Source organism: Bufo bufo, chromosome 5 (genome assembly GCF_905171765.1).
Source record: "Bufo bufo chromosome 5, aBufBuf1.1, whole genome shotgun sequence".
Lineage (NCBI taxonomy): Eukaryota > Metazoa > Chordata > Amphibia > Anura > Bufonidae > Bufo > Bufo bufo.
This window is the reverse complement of record NC_053393.1, coordinates 166,298,135-166,319,310: the sequence shown is the minus strand read 5'-3', so window position 1 is coordinate 166,319,310 and position 21,176 is coordinate 166,298,135. Positions and strand designations below refer to the sequence as shown.

Genomic DNA, 21,176 nt, shown 5'->3' with positions numbered 1-21,176 from the left:
AGGCGCCCGGTAAAATGTATTAGGGACTCGTCTACGCAGATGTTTTGCTCAGGGGTATACAAATCTGCAAATTTCTGGTTGAAATGGTCTATGAGGGGCCGAATTTTGTGGAGCCGGTCAAAAGCTGGGTGGCCTCTGGGACGGGAGGTGGTGTTGTCGCTAAAGTGCAGGAAACGCAGGATGGCCTCAAATCGTGTCCTGGACATAGCAGCAGAGAACATGGGCATGTGATGAATTGGGTGCGTTGACCAATATGACCGCAATTCATGCTTTTTTGTCAGGCCCATGTTGAGGAGAAGGCCCAGAAAAATTTTAAGTTCGGAAACTTGGACTGGTTTCCACCGGAAAGGCTGGGCATAAAAGCTTCCCGGGTTTGCGGTTATAAATTGTGTGGCATATTGGTTGGTCTCTGCCACGACTAAGTCCAAGAGCTCCGCAGTCAAGAACAGCTCAAAAAATCCCAGGGCCGTACTGATCTGAGCCGTCTCAACCCGAACTCCAGACTGGGCGGTGAAAGGGGGAACTACTGGTGCGGCTGAAGTTGGTGACTGCCAATCAGGGTTTGCCAGCACCTCAGGGATTCTAGGGGCTCTACGGGCCTGTCTGTGCGGTGGCTGCGACGGGGTAACTAGTGCACGTGCCACCGTACCAGCTTCAACTGCCCTTCTGGTGCTCGCTACTTCACCATGTTGTACGGCAGTGCTGGTACTAGGTCCAGGAAGGGCTGCGCTGCTGGTGTATGCCTCACCACGTGATCCGGCAGCGACAGCCCCACTCTGCTGCTCTTGAAGCGGATCCTGCATAACCTGTGGTCTAGCGACACGGGGCCGGGTACGCCTGGTGCTGCCAGGGACCTCAACCTCCTCGTCCGAACTTTGGGTCAGAGAGCCACTGCTTTCTACAGGTTCATATTCTGACCCGCTAGATTCATCAGATGAGGGTTCCCACTCCTCATCCGACTGGGTCAGAATCCTGTAGGCCTCTTCAGAAGAATACCCCCTGTTTGACATTTGGACTACTAAATTTAGGGGTATTCCCTGAGACTACCCAAGAAAAAAAGCAAGCCTGTCTTACAAAGGGGAGGCTAGCGAAGTACCGGAGGCCGCTGCGGTTGATAAAAAATATCAAAACTGATTTTTTTATCGCCGCAGAGCGTGTAAAGTGAATGTGCAGTGATCAAAAAAAAAAATTTTTTTGTCACTGCGGTGGGGCGGGCGTGGGTGAACGCACGTGTGGGCGACCGATCAGGCCTGATCGGGCAAACACTGCGTTTTGGGTGGAGGGCGAACTAAAGTGACACTAATACTATTATAGATCTGACCATGATCAGTTTTGATCACTTACAGATACTATAAAAGTACAAATGCTGATTAGCGATACGCTAAACAGCGAATAAAAGTGACTGCGGTGCGGTGGGGTGGGCGCTAACTGACGCTAACTACCTAACCAAGGGGCCTAAACTATCCCTAAAACCTAACAGCCAATACTAGTGAAAAAAAAAAGTGTCAGTTTACACTGATCACTTTTTGTCTTTCACTAAGTGATTGACAGGGGGCGATCAAGGGGTTAATTTGGATGATGGGGGTGATGGATGGTGATCAGGGGCTAAGGGCAGTGTTTGGTGTGTACTCACAGTGATGTCTGCTTCTCTGCTGGATCCAACCGACGAAAAGGACCAGCAGAGAAGCAGAGAAGCCATATAACAGATCATATTTACTAATATGATCTGTTATCTGGCTTGTGATTCGATTTTTTAAAAATCAGCAACCTGCCAGCGACGATCATTGGCTGGCAGGTTGCTGATGAAATACTCCTCTAACTTTTGCCGGCCCGCGATGCGCATGCGCGGGTCGGCTGTGACCGAAATCTCGCGTCTCGCGAGATGACGCGCCGGCGCGTCCAGGAGGAATGAATCAACCACCTCCAGGACGCGTCTGTGCGTACAGCGGTCCGGAGGTGGTTAAACATACTGCTATTATTTTGAACACAACTGTACGTTGTGTGGGCTGGCTCGATGAATGCTATTGATGGCTGTGCAAAAGGGAGGGATGAGACAAATGGGGAATGTATTTTAGAAACGTGTATTGTACTGAATGAATAAAAAATTAGATGTACATCTGTGCATAAAGGGTATATATGGGGTATATATGGACTGATGTACATAAAAAGGCATAAAAATGGAGATGGAAGTAAAATATTGATGATGTAAATAAAAGTGAGGAAATGAAAGAATGGAATCACATGGATAAAAAAAGGGGGGGCTGTTGTGTACATTAAAGGGAGTCTGTCACCAGCATTTCACTTTTTTAACCCTTCCCACAGCTCCCTAGCATGCTTACAGTTAATAAAAACGTTACCTCTGGCATCAATCCTGGACTTATAGAACCCTCAAAAACGAAAATCGGCGTCGTTAGCCGGCGCAAGCGCAATAGTTACTGCGATGCCGTACAAGGAATGGGCATTGCAGTGCGCATGCGCCGGCCAAAGGAATGAGTGTGCCGGCGCGGGATATCGGCAGCATAACAAGTTAGTACAAAGGCGGTCAGAGGGAAAGGATGGGCGGGCGGGCAGAGGGTAGGAAGGGGTGGGGGGACGCAATGAGAAGGCTGAGCAAGCAGGGCACCTAAGAGAGTAACGCCGCCCTGGGCACTTGCGAGCCCTCATTTGCATATCTTATAAAGATCGTTTTTGAGGGTTCTATAAGTCCAGGATTGATGCCAGAGGTAACGTTTTTATTAACTGTAAGCATGCTAGGGAGCTGTGGGAAGGGTTAAAAAAGTGAAATGCTGGTGACAGACTCCCTTTAATAAGTTCTTCGCATAAAAGGAAACATAAAAGGAACACATTGAGATAAATAGTAGGTAAAATGGAAAAAATGGGAGAATTGTAACATAAGATAATAGTAATAATAGTGATAATGATAAAAAAACATAATAATAATTATAGTAATAATAATGATAATATATAAATAATTTTAAAAAAAAATAAGTAAAAAATGATACATATACAAATTATAAATATAAATTCTAAATGAGAGATAATATTGCACCAATTTAAATAGATTCAAGTAGATTCCCCCATACGGATACATTTTTATAGGGACTGAATCTGTGTTAGGAGGCTAGTTTTAAGGTACGTTATTGGTATCCCTTAATAATGATGTAATAATAATAATAATACCAAGGCCGTCACAGTTCTTAATAGGTTGATTTCAAACGCCTCATTTAGACCATGGGGATTCAGACAATTGAGTTTGAACATCCAGAACATTTCACGTCTCCTTAATGTCTGGATAGTATTGCGACAATTTTTCGTGGATTCGTTCGATGGGCATGATTGAAAAACCTGAAAAGAGTCCCTGATGGTGGTCTGTAGCATGTCTGGAGATGCTATGCTGTAAAAACATGATTGGTGCTTGTTTAGCATATTACGTAAAGTTTGTGTCACGGTGGGGAGTGGGGGAAACCCCCCAACGTACAATGTGGGGAAGAAGGGGTAGCAACTAGGCCTGGATGCCTGGAAAAGGGAGCTGATGACCTCCTTGTGCAACCCTCATCCTAGCCTTGACCTCCTAACCGCATGAGCGAACCCAGTTGGTAGGAGGGCTCATGCACCGGAACCTCAGACCCTAACTGGCCCTGATAATCCCTGGGATAAAGGTCTGGAAAAGGAGACGACCAGTTTATCCAAAACACGGATAAACCGGAGTCTCCAGCAGGCCTAGGTGCAAGGAAAGGCAGAAAACAGCAACTGGATAGGAAGGTAAGAGTCCACAACAATAAGCACTCACCTGCCGAGGCAACAACGATTGGAACCCGTGCCTCCATACTGGAACCCGATCACCTACCAGGACACAGCACAAAGACAACAAACACGGAGTCCAGCGATCTAGAAACTGCCTGGACCCCGGACAGGATGCATGGCGGCCCCAGACAGAGCTGCTAACTGACTGGTAGTTTCCCCTCCGGGGAACCCAGGGACACCCTACTGGAGGACACAACAGACAGGGGAAATGTCTAGCAACCATGTTGGAGTACAACACCAAACATACCAGACATGGAACACCAAACTAGACATTACAACACACCCAAAACATAAACCCACACCAAACATGTAAGGAAGGGTACAGAACGGAGGAAACAAAGGGAATATACCAAGGTGACATTGATGTCTAACTAGGTGGCCCTCAAACTGGATCGATGACATATCCAGGACAGAAGCAACTCCAGCACACACCAAGGCTGAAGGACAACTGACTCCAGCCTGGAAGCCACAGGCAATATTAACCCAGTGGCCACACCCAGCCAGATAGTTAACCCCAAAGACACCAAACAGGGGAGGAACCAGGAGAAGGGGAGAAAAGCACATACATGCTGAGACAACAACGCATTGCCGCTGGCAACCAGCATGCATGGCAAAAGTGTCATGGCGCACAACACTGAGGCCGTGACAGTTTGGATGGTCCGCCCTAAGTATTGTAACCCACATGGGCATTCCAATAGGTAAATGACATTACTTGATCCACAGTCTAGATGCTGCTTGATTGAGAAAACTTCTCAATTAAATTTACTGCTGAATGAGGTAGATATGCGAATAGAGATACAGCATAGATACTTAGGTTGAGTACACTTGTAACTTCCTGGTAGTCCAGAAGGGTATATCCTATTGGGGGTACCTGTCATTTTTTTGTGTATGAGTTTGCAGTTTACTTGGGGCTAGTAAATGTCTTAGGGTTAAGGCTCCCCTGAATGTAAGTGGGGGATGAATGGGTAACATTTTACCTATATAAGGATCTCTTTTGAGGATGTACCAATGTTTAGAAAGGATATTCCTGATATCATTGTGATTGCTACTATACGTGTGTAACAGCGTCCTCTGTGCGACGCTGTCCCCCTGCTTACCTCCGCGGTTCCGGGCACTGTGCTCATCTGTGATCGTGGTCTGTGCTTTCCTGTCTCTGCTGCAGCTTTGGGTTCTGCCTGTGTGGTTAGTATTACCTTTGAAGATTCCGCTCCACAACTTCCATTCAACCTGAACATTGCTTGAACTTGGCTTTGGTTGTGGCAGTACGCATCACTCCCTGGGCGGGGCTGAGTTGTGTCAGGTGATCTCGTTAACCTATCCTGGCTCTCTTGTAGGTACTTAGTAGCTCAGTCCTCTAGACAGACGCCTCAGTGTCAAGGTCCTAATCTTGTGCTAAAGAGCTTGCTTACCACTCGTGTTCCTGACTTCGTGCTTCATTCCTGGACTTCGTTTATCTCCTATCCCAGCCTGCTTGCATCGCCTCTCCTGTTGCCGACATTGGATTGTCTGACCTTGCTCCTGTGCCGTCTGCCTTGACCCTTTGCTCATCCTGACTACGTCTCTGCATCATCCGGTTCCTGTCTTGTTGCTCCTGGTCACGACCCTGCCTGGTTTACTACGTCTGTACTGTCGGTACCTTCATAGGCACCTCCTGGTCTGCTTAGAACAGCTGTCACTGACTGGTTTACGCTCCAGTGTAGCCCCTGGCAACTACCGACGGTCAAGCCTATCCTCACCATCTGAGGCTCTAGTGAAATCCGGGTAGTTGCTTAGTCACGCCCCTCTGGAGCATTGCTAGTCAGGGGCACAGTGGGTTCACAACAGCTGTTCCGTGATAACGTGGTAATAAAGTTTGTGCCCCACACTTTTTTTGCTTTCAAGTTGTTTTTGTTTTGCTCGATTTTCACGTATAGACAATCGTCCTGTGAAAGGGCCTTAGCTCTATTGAAGGCTGCTTCTACAATTGTGGAGGAATATCCTTTCTGAAGAAACTTTGTGCGGATGACCTCACTCTGGGAAATAAAGTCCGTGTCTGTGGAGCAGTTACGTCTTATCCTCTTGAACTGACTAAAGGGAATATTAATTTTCCACGTCTTATAGTGTGAGCTAGTGAAATCCACCTTTTTAAAAAAGGTGCGAGTCTCTATTTTGTTATTAATGATATTTAATTCAAGATCCAAGTATTCAATCCTAGAATGGTCATGTGTACCGGATAAGGTGATACCCCAGTCTGTACAGTTGATGCACTTAATGAAATTTTCGATAGAAAAGATGTCCCCATTCCATATGAATATTAGATCATCGATATAACGTCGATAGAGTAGAGTATAATGTTTTCTTTCCAAAAGGTAGAGCCATATATGAACTTATCTTCAAACAAACTTTATGAACTTACTTTCATAAAAAGTGTCATAAACGAACTTTATGACCTTACTTCCATAAAAAGTGTCAATGAAATTGCTCTTATGGTGGGTGGGTTAGAAATTGGATGGAGGTCTTAGTTCGATTAAAATGTATTTGGATTCTTCTGAGGCAAGGGGGGGGGGGAGCCTCGGGGGTATGTTTAGTTGTCGCCTTATTAGAGTTCTCCAAAATACTAAAATATCTTTTAAGAGTTAGTTTCCTAATAAAGTTATGAAGGTCAAGAAAGAGATCAAATTCTTTATTAGACGAGGGGCAGAAAGAGAGGCCTTTTGACAGGACGGAGGTTTCCTCACCAATGAGCTTATGTGTTGATAGGTTGAAGATCTTCACTTCTTCATTATCTGAGTCTCTGGATGTTATATTTTTCGCTTTGCTTTGGCCTCCTCTACATCCCCTTCTGCATTTTTTCTTTTTGCCGGTCTTTTGCCCAGTGGATGAAAATAATTGGTGATGGTTACTGTGTTGGGGCTTTTCAATATGGGGTACACTGTGGTGGGTGGGAGAATTGGAGGTAAGGATAAAAAAGAGGTCGGAGCCAGGTTAGAAAGGGAGGTGGTGTTAAACATTTTGGATTGTCTTGAATTGATGCCAATGTCATTTTATGTGTGTATTGTGGGGATTCGCTCTGGTAGGCAGGTTGGCGGATGCAGTATAGAGGCAAAGGACCAGGTTGTCAATCACTTTTCAGTGTTTATTCACACTTATAACACAACAGTCACAGTGAACGCATAGCACCCGCACTGAATCCTGACCCATTCATTTTAATGTGTCTGTGAACTAGCATTTTTTTCATGCATCAGTTCTGCGTTGTATGAGAATGGCAGCATGTTCTACAGGGAGTGCAGAATTATTAGGCAAGTTGTATTTTTGAGGATTAATTTTACTATTGAACAACAACCATGTTCTCAATGAACCCAAAAAACTCATTAATATCAAAGCTGAATATTTTTGGAAGTAGTTTTTAGTTTGTTTTTAGTTTTAGCTATTTTATGGGGATATCTGTGTGTGCAGGTGACTATTACTGTGCATAATTATTAGGCAACTTAACAAAAAACAAATATATACCCATTTCAATTATTTATTTTTACCAGTGAAACCAATATAACATCTCAACATTCACAAATATACATTTCTGACATTCAAAAACAAAACAAAAACAAATCAGTGACCAATATAGCCACCTTTCTTTGCAAGGACACTCAAAAGCCTGCCATCCATGGATTCTGTCAGTGTTTTGATCTGTTCACCATCAACATTGCGTGCAGCAGCAACCACGGCCTCCCAGACACTGTTCAGAGAGGTGTACTGTTTTTCCTCCTTGTAAATCTCACATTTGATGATGGACCACAGGTTCTCAATGGGGTCATTAGATTTTCTTCTTTTATACCCTTTCTTGCCAGCCACGCTGTGGAGTACTTGGACGCGTGTGATGGAGCATTGTCCTGCATGAAAATCATGTTTTTCTTGAAGGATGCAGACTTCTTCCTGTACCACTGCTTGAAGAAGGTGTCTTCCAGAAACTGGCAGTAGGACTGGGAGTTGAGCTTGACTCCATCCTCAACCCGAAAAGGCCCCACAAGCTCATCTTTGATGATACCAGCCCAAACCAGTACTCCACCTCCACCTTGCTGGCGTCTGAGTCGGACTGGAGCTCTCTGCCCTTTACCAATCCAGCCACGGGCCCATCCATCTGGCCCATCAAGACTCCCTCTCATTTCATCAGTCCATAAAACCTTAGAAAAATCAGTCTTGAGATATTTCTTGGCCCAGTGTTGACGTTTCAGCTTGTGTGTCTTGTTCAGTGGTGGTCGTCTTTCAGCCTTTCTTACCTTGGCCATGTCTCTGAGTATTGCACACCTTGTGCTTTTGGGCACTCCAGTGATGTTGCAGCTCTGAAATATGGCCAAACTGGTGGCAAGTGGCATCTTGGCAGCTGCACGCTTGACTTTTCTCAGTTCATGGGCAGTTATTTTTGCGCCTTGGTTTTTCCACACGCTTCTTGCGACCCTGTTGACTATTTTGAATGAAACGCTTGATTGTTCGATGATCACGCTTCAGAAGCTTTGCAATTTTAAGAGTGCTGCATCCCTCTGCAAGATATCTCACTATTTTTGACTTTTCTGAGCCTGTCAAGTCCTTCTTTTGACCCATTTTGCCAAAGGAAAGGAAGTTGCCTAATAATTATGCACACCTGATATAGGGTGTTGATGTCATTAGACCACACCCTTCTCATTACAGAGATGCACATCACCTAATATGCTTAATTGGTAGTAGGCTTTCGAGCCTATACAGCTTGGAGTAAGACAAAATGCATAAAGAGGATGATGTGGTCAAAATACTCATTTGCCTAATAATTCTGCACGCAGTGTATATTCTGCGTTTTTCACGCAGCCCTGGCCCCATAGAAGTGAAAAACGCATTGCATCTGGATGTAATGCGTTTTCACTGATGGCTGCTAGGAGATGTTGTTTGTAAACCTTCAGTTTTTTATCACACACATAAAAAAAACGCATGAAAACTGATTGCACCTACGCGTAATAAACTGAAACATTGAACGCAAATGCAGACAAAACTGACTGAACTTGCTTGCGGAATGGTGGAACATATTCTGGGAGAATCCGTATTGTTTGCGTGAAAGAGGCCTAAAACTACAAAGGGAATTTGCGGCCGAATCTGCGACTTCTTCCCCATCCATGCCATGTACGCCAGTTCCAAAAAAGGGTGTGGGCGGGGAAGGGGAGGGCCAGCCGTCTCGTCTCATTTATCATTTGTTACACCTGTTTTAGGCGTAGAAAACTATCTAAATCTACGCTAGCAAGGGAGCTGGCATGGATTTAGGCCGCCAATGGATGTGCCTAAGATATGTAGAGGTCGGCGCCGGTCTTAATAAATGACCCCAATAGTTTCTATCTGCCTCACCTAAAGGGTTGCCAACTGTTTAGGAATTTCTGGACAGTCCGTAAAAATAGGCGACTTTTTTCCAGTGTCCGTGATTATCTTGAGGCCGTTGGTACTTGAGTAGATACTTTTGGTGGTGATTATCATCATTTTACAGCTCTCAGTGAATGCTGGTAATGAGTTCTTATCGGTATATTGAGCTATAAACATGTATTACTTATCATCTTTACCATTCATTATGGTTATCCAATTTGTCCGTAGAAAATGTTGGCAGTCTGTGAGTTTGGGACAAGTTGTCCAGAAAAAAAGAAAACATCTGGTTGGCAACCCTGTTCACCTCTACTTACTGTAAGTGAAGAACAAAACCACAAACCGCATGCGTGGTTCACAACCGCTATAGGCTATCTTACAGCAGGGCTGCCACTAATAAGCTTACACACAGAGACAATGAGGACCTGGGGAGAAGGAAGCCAGCACATGGTAACAGCAGACAACCAGGCTCCATCACTTTAAGCAGTCTCTGCTAGGATGAGTACCACCACTGATAAGTGAAGCTACTGCTCACAGCAACCAATCAGCGCAAGTGTAACATTTCACAACCGACCGTAGAAAGATTTCAGCTAAACTCTGATTGGTTGCCATGGGCACCTGCTCCACTTACTACCACACAGCAGCCTCCAGCACCTGACGTGTGACGTCCCTGCTCCCCCTCGCTTCTGAGTGAGAATGCTGAGAGGGGGCGGGCTATTCCTTCACTGCTGGGAGGGGCGGGGCCCTGACGTCTTCCAGAGACTGCTCCGCCCCCTCCAGCCCTGGAGAACACAGCTTCTCCAGGTCTCCGGCATTCAGGCAGCTCCGCGGTAAGACACTGGGGGCTGGGGAGGAAGCACGGAGACCGGGCACCTTCCATTCATTCACACAGAGCGGCGGCCGGCACCGCGGAAGCCTGTTTATGCTGTACCGTCGTCTGACTAGGTGAGAGGTCACCGGCTGCTGGTACCGGCAGGGTCCTGTACGTGACATAGTGGGGGTGGTGACGGCGCCTGCTTACATGTCTGTGAGCTGTCTGCTCTGTACACTGATGGGGGCAAAGACGTGGCTGTGCTTCCTGCCAGTGAGCTGCCATGCAGGGCACAGCAGACCGGCCAAGCTGCACGCTGCCATCTGTGTCCAGCAGAGAAGTAGGAAGAGCACAGAGCAAAGTCCATCACCGCCCAATGCTGGATGTAAACCCACTTACCCTCACTGCCCTGTGCCCAATGCTGGATGTAAACCCACTTACCCTCACCCCCTTCCGCCCAATGCTGCATGTGAACCCACTTCCATCACCACCCTGTGCCCTATGCTGGATGTGAACCCACTTCCATCACCGCCCTGTGCCCAATGCTGGATGTGAACCCACTTCCCATCACCGCCCTGTGCCCAATGCTGGATGTGAACCCACTTCCCCTCACCGCCCTGTGCCCAATGCTGGATGTGAACCCACTTCCCCTCACCGCCCTGTGCCCAATGCTGGATGTGAACCCACTTCCCCTCACCGCCCTGTGCCCAATGCTGGATGTGAACCCACTTCCCCTCACCGCCCTGTGCCCAATGCTGGATGTGAACCCACTTCCCCTCACCGCCCTGTGCCCAATGCTGGATGTGAACCCACTTCCCCTCACTGCCCTGTGCCCAATGCTGGATGTGAACCCACTTCCCCTCACCGCCCTGTGCCCAATGCTGGATGTGAACCCACTTCCCCTCACCGCCCTGTGCCCAATGCTGGATGTGAACCCACTTCCCCTCACCGCCCTGTGCCCAATGCTGGATGTGAACCCACTTCCCCTCACCGCCCTGTGCCCAATGCTGGATGTGAACCCACTTCCCCTCACCGCCCTGTGCCCAATGCTGGATGTGAACCCACTTACCCTCACCGCCCTGTGCCCAATGCTGGATGTGAACCCACTTACCCTCACCCCCTTCTGCCCAATGCTGGATGTGAACCCCCCTTCCTTTGGCATTTGATAGCCTCTCCTGATGTTATTTGGGTGGCAGTTTTGGATCAGTTGCTGTACCTTGTGTTAGTCATGGCCCGGTGACATCCCGAGCATGTGACTGCTCCGTCAGTAATTATGTTGTTTGAACTGGCGGTACTGGATGTTTGGGAAATATCTCCTAGGGGTTGTAGTCCTGTGTAATTTGGCTGCTGACTTCTCCACAATCCACAGGGTTCTGTGATGGTAGCGAGGTCTAAGTTTCTGTGTGGGTCTGTGAGCCATGTAGGCCTGTCTGTATTCTGCCCATAGAGCAGCAGTCAGAACTGTGCTACCACTGAGAAGAATGTACACTTGGGGTGGACAGGCTTGTAGTATGCCAGTCTCGGGCTCCTGTGACCTGACCCTTGTAAGGTGGCAAGCAAAAAGTTGCACGTTTTTGGGTAAAAAGGACTTGTACAGAAATGTGCAACGGTTCTATTGTAGAAAGCCTAGAAGCATTGCCAAATTACCCCCGTGGTGTTAACATTTCTGACAATTTTCACAGTGTTTGCTGTCAGTGAATAAACAAGATTCTTCTCATTCATTGACACTAAACACACTTTGTAAATGGTGGGAAATTGAAACAGAAAGTAAATTGCAAAGTTGTAGAAAGGGTTTTTCCAGGAGGTAAAAATTGCTGACCTATCCTCAGGATAGGTCAATAATATCAGATGGTTGAGGGTTCAACACCTGGTGCCCCTGCTAACCAGCTGTTAGAAGGGGCAATGACACGTGGCCGTGCATTTGGCATGTAACGTCTTATCTGTCAGTTACATGGCCTTCCTACTGCTCAATGAGCTGCAATACCAGGCACAGCCACTGTACAATGGACGGCGCTGTGCTTTATATTCGCTTCATCAGTAGGACTTCTTCACTGTGGGGCGCTGAAGTGTGGCGGTGCCTGTGCAATCGCTGCTCTGAAGCTTCTGCCCCTGCTCGGCTACTTGGAGCAGTGGCGCAGGCAGGAAGTTGTCAGGTCCGGGCTAGAAGTCTGACCCTGTCATTGTAGCGGCAGGGGGGACAGCCCCCCGCATGTGACATATCGCTTCTGTCATCTCTACTTAGTATGCTATGTAAGCAGAGTGCCCGTGCCTCTTCAATCGCCTGATCGGCAGGGGGTCAAGCACCCACCAATCTGATATTGATGACCTATTCAAAGGGATTTTCTGGCAGTTCAGTATTAATCGCCTATCCTCAGGATAGATGATCAATATCTCATTGTCAGAGGTCTGACTCCCAGAACCTGTTTGAAGAGGTCGTGGTGCTCCGGGGGGCGCTGCGCCCCCTTCTAGGCCATTGATGTCACGTTTATTGGTCACTATGTGCAGCGCAATTCCATTCATGTGAATGGGGCTGCTGTACAATGTATGGCGCTGTGCTTTGTAAGGGTACTTTCACACTTGCGGCAGAGGATTCCGGCAGGCAGTTCCGTCGCAATCCGGACGCAAATGGATGGTATTTTTCAGACGGATCCGGATGCATTGAAATACCAGATCTGATCACCCCCCTGTAAGGCTCCATTCAGACGTCCGTATGTGTTTTGCGGATCCGATCCATGTATCAGTGGATCCGTAAAAATCATACGGACATCTGAATGCAGCCTGACAGGCGGGTGATCAATGACAGGGGGGTGATCAGGGAGTCTATATGGGGTGATCACCCCCCTGTAAGGCTCCATTCAGACGCCTGTATGTGTTTTGCGGGTCCGATCCATGTATCAGTGGATCCGTAAAAATCATACGGACGTCTGAATGGAGCCTTACAGGGGGGTGATCAATGACAGGGGGGTGATCAGGAAGTCTATATGGGGTGATCACCCCCGTCATTGATCACCCCCCTGTAAGGCTGCATTCAGATGTCCGTATGCGTTTTGCGGATCCGATCCATGTATCAGTGGATCCGTAAAAATCATACGGACATCTGAATGCAGCCTTACAGGGGGGTGATCAATGACAGGGGGGTGATCAGGGAGTCTATATGGGGTGATCAGGGGTTCATAAGGGGTTAATAAGTGACGGGGGGGGGGGGTGTAGTGTAGTGGTGCTTGGTGCTACTTTACTGAGCTACCTGTGTCCTCTGGTGGTCGATCCAAACAAAAGGGACCACCAGAGGACCAGGTAGCAGGTATATTAGACGCTGTTATCAAAACAGCGTCTAATATACCTGTTAGGGGTTAAAAAAATCGCATCTCCAGCCTGCCAGCGAACGATCGCCGCTGGCAGGCTGGAGATCCACTCGCTTACCTTCCGATCCTGTGTGCGCGCGTTCACAGTAAATCTCGCGTCTCGCGAGATGACGCACGGATGCGTCCAGGAGGAATGAATCAACCACCTTCCGGACGCATCCGTGCGTTAGGCGGTCGGGAGGTGGTTAAATAGGCTCATGATAGATGCTTGTACCGTTATGTTATAAAACCCGCACACGTGCCAAGCTGGATTGTACTCTAAGGCCCCTTGCAGACGAGTGTGTCCGGATGCGTTCGGTGAAAACTGCGCAATTTCGCAAACAAAGGCATTCAGTTTTGTATGCGATCACGTTAAATTTTTATCGCGCGGGTGCAATGTGATTTTTACTGCGTTTTGCCCGCGCGTGATAAAAAACTGAATGTTTACAAACAACATCTCTTAGCAGCCATCCGTGAAAATTGCATCGCATCCACACTTGCTTGCGGATGCGATGCGATTTTCACGCAACCCCATTCACTTCTATGGGATATACGGAATATAGAACATGCTGCGATTTTCACGGATTGCGAAAGTGATGAGTGAAAACCACCACTCATGTACACAGCCCCATTGAAATGAATGGGTCCGTTCGCATCACGCATTGCCCCCCTGTGGAATTCTCGCTCGTGTGAAAGGGGCCTAAGGCTTTATTCACATTTGCATTATTCTGTCTTTCATTGCTCCAGGACCTTTATTAGGTCCTTTGCAGATGAGCGTGTGCGGATTAGGTCCGATTACGGATGCGTTCAGTGAAAAATGTGCGATTTTGCAAGGAAGTTCATTCAGTTTTGTATGCGATCTCGTTCAGTTTTTATTGTGCAGGAGCAATGTGTTTTTCACGCGCATGATAAAAAAACTGTAGGTTTACAAACAACATCTCCTAGCAACCATCCGTGAAAAACGTATCGCATCCGCCCTTGCTTGCGGATGCAATGCGATTTTCCTGCAGCCCTATTCACTTCTATGGGGCCTGCGTTGTGTGAAAAACTCAGAATATAGAACATGCTGCGATTTTCATGCAACGCAGAACCGATGCGTGAATACCAACGCTCAGTGCTTGAAGTGGGCCGGAACGCGGCGGTACTCAGTACCGCCACTTCCAAAAATTGCCCTGGAGAGTACCAGCACCTCTCCGTGCGCCCAGTACGTGGGTTTCCGGTACCGGAGCGCAGGGCCGGCCTTTGGGGTGTGCGGGCTGTGCGGCCGCACAGGGCGCCATAGTAACAGGGGCGCTGGGCGGCCGACAGCTCGCAATGTAATATGCGGCAGGCGAGGCTGAACTTGTGTTCTCCCTCGGGGCGCCCCCTCCATCTAGCCCTCCCCTGTCTGACCTGATTCGTTCCTCCTCCCCTGTCTGACCTGCCTGCTGCCCCCGCCGCTGCCAATAAGAAGAGAGACGGGAGGAGGAGGGGAGGGGCTGTGGCCACTGCGCCACCAATGAAGATAACTGACCTGAATACAAAAACAGGAGGCGGGTGCTGGAATCAAATAGCCGACAGCCAACCTCTGTGACAGGGAGCTGCGATCAGCTGCAGTTGAGTTAACCCTTCAGGTGCGGTACTGGAGGGGTTAATTGTAGCTGATCGCAGCTCCCTGTCACAGAGGTCGGGTGCCGGCTATTTGATTCCAGCACCCGCCTCCTGTTTTTGTATAAGAAACGTTTGTGGCACAGTGCGCCCCCCCCCCCCAACACCCCAGTATAAGAAACGTTGGTAGGCAGTGCGCCCCCACCCCCCCCTCAGTATAAGAAACGTTTGTGGCACAGTGCGCCCCCCCCCCCCCCCCAACACCCCAGTATAAGAAACGTTGGTAGGCAGTGCGCTTTCCCCCCCAAACACCCCAGTATAAGAAACATTGGTGGCTCAGTGGGAAGTGCCAGTGAGGGTTAAAAAATAATAAAATTTTTTTAACTCACCTCCTCCAGATGATCGCGTAGCTGCCGTTCTCCTGTTTTCTTCAAGACCTGTGGTGACGTCACTGAGCTCATCACATGACCCATTACCATGGTGATGGATCATGTGATGCTAACAGTGATGTCACCACAGGTCCTTTGACAGGTCATGAAGAAAGAACAGAAGACGATCAATTGGAGGAGGTGAGTTAATTATTATTTTTATTTTTTAACCCTCATTGGCACTGCCCACTGCGCCACCAATGATTATTATATTGAGGGGGGGCCCACTGCGCCACCAATGATTATTATATTGAGGGGGGGCGCACTGCGCCACCAATGTTTATTATATTGAGGGGGGGCCCACTGCGCCACCAATGTTTATTATACTGGGGTGATGGGGGGGGCGCACTGCGCCACCAATGTTTATTATACTGGGGTGTTGGGGGGGCGCACTGCGCCACCAATGTTTATTATACTGGGGTGATGGGGGGGCGCACTGCGCCACCAATGTTTATTATACTGGGGTGTTGGGGGGGCGCACTGCGCCACCAATGTTTATTATACTGGGGTGTTCGGGGGGCGCACTGCGCCACCAATGTTTATTATATTGGGGGGGCGCACTGCGCCAATGTTTATTATATTGGGGGGGGGCGCACTGCGCCACCAATGTTTATTATACTGGGGTGTTGGGGGGGCGCACTGCGCCACCAATGTTTATTATACTGGAGTGTTGGGGGGGCGCACTGCGCCACCAATGTTTATTATACTGGAGTGTTGGGGGGGCGCACTGCGCCACCAATGTTTATTATACTGGAGTGTTGGGAGGGGCGCACTGCGCCACCAATGTTTATTATACTGGAGTGTTGGGAGGGGCGCACTGCGCCACCAATGTTTATTATACTGGAGTGTTGGGGGGGCGCACTGCGCCACCAATGTTTATTATACTGGGGTGTTGGGGGGGCGCACTGCGCCACCAATGTTTATTATACTGGGGTGTTGGGGGGGCGCACTGCGCCACCAATGTTTATTATACTGGAGTGTTGGGAGGGGCGCACTGCGCCACCAATGTTTATTATATTGGGGGGGCGCACTGCGCACAATGACGGGTTAGGGAAATTTCACAGCAGAGTGCGCATGCGCTGGGAGCCTCGCCGGCGGTTAGGGTAGGGAAAAATTATGGGCCAGTGCACAGGTGCGGTGATCGGATGGATGTTCTCAGCAGGACACCGGCCGACACTGCGCATGCGCTGGGAGCCTCACCAGCGGTTAGGGTAGGGAAAAAGCACTGACCCGTACATAATTTTTCCCTTCCCTAACCGCTGGTGAGGCTCCCGGTGCATGCGCAGTGTCGGCCGGTGTCCAGCTGAGAACATCCATCCGATCACTGCGCCTGCGCACTGGCCCATAGTTTTTCCCTACCCTAACCGCCGGCGAGACTCCTGGCGCATGCGCACTCTGCTGTGAAACTTCCCTAACCTGTCATTGTGCGCCTGCGCGGCGCTGCACACCTCCTCACGTCATGTCCGGTGCGACCGGAAGTGACGAAGGTAGGGAAATCTCACGAAGTAGGGAAGTATAACATTACACCGGCCTTTGGGGTGTGCGGGCTGGTAACTACTTGGTTGGATAGTCAGCCAGCCTATGCCATGATGCCAGCAACAAGCAGTGTTTTTTTGTTTTTTTTTGGGGTGGGGGGGGGCGCCACAAGGTTAGCTCGCACAGGGCGCCTGGACACCTAAGGCCGGCCCTGCCGGAGCGCAGCGGAGAGCTGGCAGTATCTCCTCCCTAATGTCGTTGGCTGGGCAGCTAGTGGAGGGGGGCGGGTCGTTGCAGAGTACGGCTCAGGCTGGCGCAGGCAGGGAGTTGACCTCACGTTAGGTGACGTCAACTCCTTCCCGCGCGCCTGTGTGGAGCGATCAGTGCGGCGACCAGTGACTGGTCCTCCTTGGAGTCAGGAGTCGGACGGTGCAGCAAAGAACATCGACTTTGCTTTGGAATCCAACTTCTGAAGAGTACTGGTGAGTGACAGGCACCCCCCCTCCCCCCACACACATAGTTCCTCTCTGTACCAGTGTGATGAGGGGGGGGGGGGGGGTCTGATGTGCAGGGGGGTACTGGTACAGAGAGGAACGAATGTGCGGTGGTGGGGGGGGGGGGGTACTGGTACATAGAGGAACTAATATATATGTGTCTGATGGGTGGGTCTGATGTGTAGGGGGCCCCTGCACATCAGACCCCCCCATCACACACATATATATTAGTTCCTCTATGTACCAGGACCCCCCCCCCACCACCGCACATTCGTTCCTCTCTGTACCAGTACCCCCCTGCACATCAGACCCCCCCCCCTCATCACACACATTAGTTCCTCTCTTTACCAGTACCCCCCCCCCCCACACCACCACCACACATTAGTGCCTCTCTGTACCAGTACCCCTCTGCACATCAGACCCCCCATCACACACATATATATTAGTTCCTCTATGTACCAGTACCCCCACCACCGCACATTCGTTCCTCTCTGAACCAGTACCCCCCTGCACATCAGACCCCCCCCTCATCACACACACACACACATTAATTCCTCTCTGTACCAGTACCCCCCTGGCAGGGGGGTACTGGTACAGAGAGGAATTAATGTGTGTGTGTGTGATGAGTGGGGGGGGGGGCCTGATGTGCAGGGGGGTACTGGTACAGAGAGGAACGAATGTGCGGTGGTGGGGGGGGTACTGTACTGGTACATAGAGGAACTAATATATATGTGTGTGATGGGGGGGTCTGATGTGCAGGGGGGGGAGCACCGGCGCCTAATAGAGTACCGGCACCTCTTTTGGCCCACTTAAAGCACTGCCAACGCTCATGTACACAGACCCATTTAAAAATGAATGGGTCCGGATTCTGTGCGGGCGCAATGAGTGATGCGAACGCATTGCACCCGCGCAGAATACTCGCTTGTCTACAAGGGGTTTTAGGCGAGAATAGCACAACCTGCCGTACATTTGTGGCCCCAAAAATCCTGTAACCATGTCAGTGAGGCTATCGTAGGATCCGTTCAGAAATGAATCCATCCTAGGTTTCTGCCTCTGTCATGAACAGAAGCTGTGGTACAAGTGTGAACAAAGCCTGAGACCAAGGCGTGCCAAGACACTGGTAAATGCACTCTGACCTCGTAGTGTCTTGGGTCACACATCAGATTGCACTAGGATTGGTGCAATATTTTTGGAGGTAACTTGACAGTTTGCTGTCAGGAGAAAGAAGGATTGAGCATGTAGAGTTTCAGCATGCCTGATCCTTCCCTCTCTTGGAAATAACTGTCAGAGAGGCCTAATGGCGACTTGCGGTGAAGGGCTTCTTCAGATCCCACTCACTATCCCTGCCGTGCTGTATATAGTTGCTTCTAGGGCAGAAGAGGTTGTGTGTGTGTGTGTGTGTGTATATATATTACACATCTCGGTGATTGTATTTTTCCATTGAAGGCACAGCAGCGGTCTCATGCACCTCTCTGAACGCCCTATTACATCTCCATATAAAACAGATGTAATACATGCATGCACATGGGGCCTTAGGTAGGTTTCACACAAACCCAGACCTACTTTGTATTTTTGTATTTGACAGGCAGGTCATCTGATAAATAGTGGGGTTTCAGACATCATATAGTACATATAAACCAGCCCTGCACCTCACATGGGTCCAGAGATCACATTTACTTCAGGCTGGCAGCTTAAAGGGGTTATCCAACCTCTCCAACAGCCCCCCATGTGCTGGGCCCCTCGCACTGAATCTACTTACCCCGCTCCCTGTGCTGCTCTTGGTTCTCGCACCGCTGTTGCTGCCTCTCCCTGTGCACCGATGAAAATATACGGTGTCGGTGGGGGAGCAGCCAATGGCAGACGGGGACGAGCCTCCCCAGCATTGCAGGTGACACTAGGGAAGCTCGTCCCCGCCTGCCATTGGCCTGATAGATTCCTTTTATACCAGATATGATTAAGGCCTCTTGCCCGCGCCCATGCTGTGGACCGCAAATTGCGATCCGCAATGCACGGGCACCGACCGTGGGGCAGCCGCATAGGGATCGCAGACCCATTCACTTGAATTGGGTCTGCGATCCGTCCGTTCCGCAAAAAGATAGAACTTGTTTTATCTTTTTGCGGAACGGAACACCACAGAAGCACTCCGTTCCGTGCTTCCGTTTCGCACCGCAGCTCCGGATCTGCGGACCCATTCAAGTGAATGGGTCCGCATCTGTATTGCGGAACCGCCGTATGCGGCCCGCAGCATGGGCACAGAGCCCTTACGTTTGTGTGAAAGAGGCCTAAAGGGGCCATCAATACCCGATCAGTTGGGGGGGGGGGGGCAACCCCTGCCAATCAACTGTTTGAAGAGGAGGTGGTGCTCGAGATTATACTGCGCAGTGTAATTACAAGCGCTTGTGCCATTCCAGTGAATGTAAACCAATAGCTGTAATTACACTGCACCGCCGAGACTTCCGAGAAGTTGTGGAATCTTGATGAGGAAGTAGCACTTGTACAGAGCACCACTTCCTCTTCAAACAGCTGATCGGCGGGGGTGCCAGGAGTCGGATGCCGAAAGCAGCACTGGGGTTTGCATTGGTTGCACCTGTGTCCATATCAAAGCAGAAAGTTATCACTTTTTACTCTTTTCTTTTTTTTTTTTTTTCCTGGCTCTGTGGTATGAAACAAATCTTAAGGGGATAAGTGGGATTTATAAGAATCCTGATCCCACACACTGGCGCAGAGCTGAGTATTTTCCAGGGCATTCTACTTTTTTTTCCAGCTACTTTTTGCTAACTCTCTTCTATAGCCAACATTAATGGGTACGTGGCTGGTCATTTCTGCTGCTGGGCAGTCTGTAGAAAGAAACAGAGCTATTTTATATATAGGTTTCCATGTTTTGAAGCATAGTAGGGTACGGCCGCAGGGCAACCACTGGTTGAGCGACAGCTGTAGCGGCCAGGATCGCAGAGTAGCAGTGGTCCCATAGAAATGAATGGGGTCGCAAGAAATCCAGCAGTGTTGCTTGACCAGTGGGGTTATGTACCCTAAATCCTGACAGGACTCCTAGGCACTCCTGTCAGTGCCTGACAACCTCCCGCGTATAGACACTGATGCCGGGTATTTGCTGCAGAACTCGTCCTATGTTTTGCAATGGGTGAGATTGGCAGCATTAATTGACGTGCCCCTAATTTCCTATCTATGCTCCAGGTTAGCGCCACCGTGGATTCTGCAAGGACTCTTTATGCAGCGAGTCGAGGAGCTTCAGTAAGATTTCTTTGCCGCTACTGTAAATGCTGCAGGTTTTCAGCTTCTCACCCTTGTGGGGCTGTTTCTTTGGATTCTTTTGCTCCTCAAGAGCAGCCCTCATTGACCTCATTTACAGGCACAGCGCTGTTTGCTCAGTCCAAGGATGAGATGTATAAAGAGCTTGCATACATGGGTGACCGGCTTATCCAGGTCATCAGGAATTATGAGAATCACCCTGTCTACCTCCCTGAACACACAACCTGACGTGTATAGCGCATAATTGATGTCCATAGAGGAAGGGTTTTACAAATCAATCATTTCCTAGACTGTTGCTGGCTGAAGGACCCCCTCTTATACCTGTGCAGCACCTGTAGCTATGGTCTCGGCTGACATACTGAGGACAGCAGTAGAAGACATCAGGTATGCCTTTTTCAGGTGGATCATCATGTCTTTGTTGCAGAAAGTGTCAAGCACGTAGTCTTTCTCAGAAATGGAAGGAAATGTCCCAGAAATAGGAAGTGGCGCTCATGTCTGCGGTACAGAAGGTTAAGAGGAAGTTGTGTGTTGTTTTTGTACATCATTTTGCACAGCACAGTTGTGGTCTTTTAGAATATATATATATATATATATATATATATATATATATATATCT

At 49.1% G+C, this 21,176-nt stretch overlaps 1 protein-coding gene across 1 annotated transcript in view; it reads left to right on the top strand.

The window, feature by feature from the left end:
• Positions 1-9,931: 9,931 nt before the first annotated feature.
• The window catches only part of LPIN2 (lipin 2), a 105,061-nt gene continuing 93,816 nt past the window's right edge, over positions 9,932-21,176 (top strand). The window contains exon 1 of the mRNA XM_040434302.1: positions 9,932-10,101. The gene's annotated coding sequence lies outside the window, so the exon portion shown is untranslated. The remainder of the gene's footprint in view (positions 10,102-21,176) is intronic.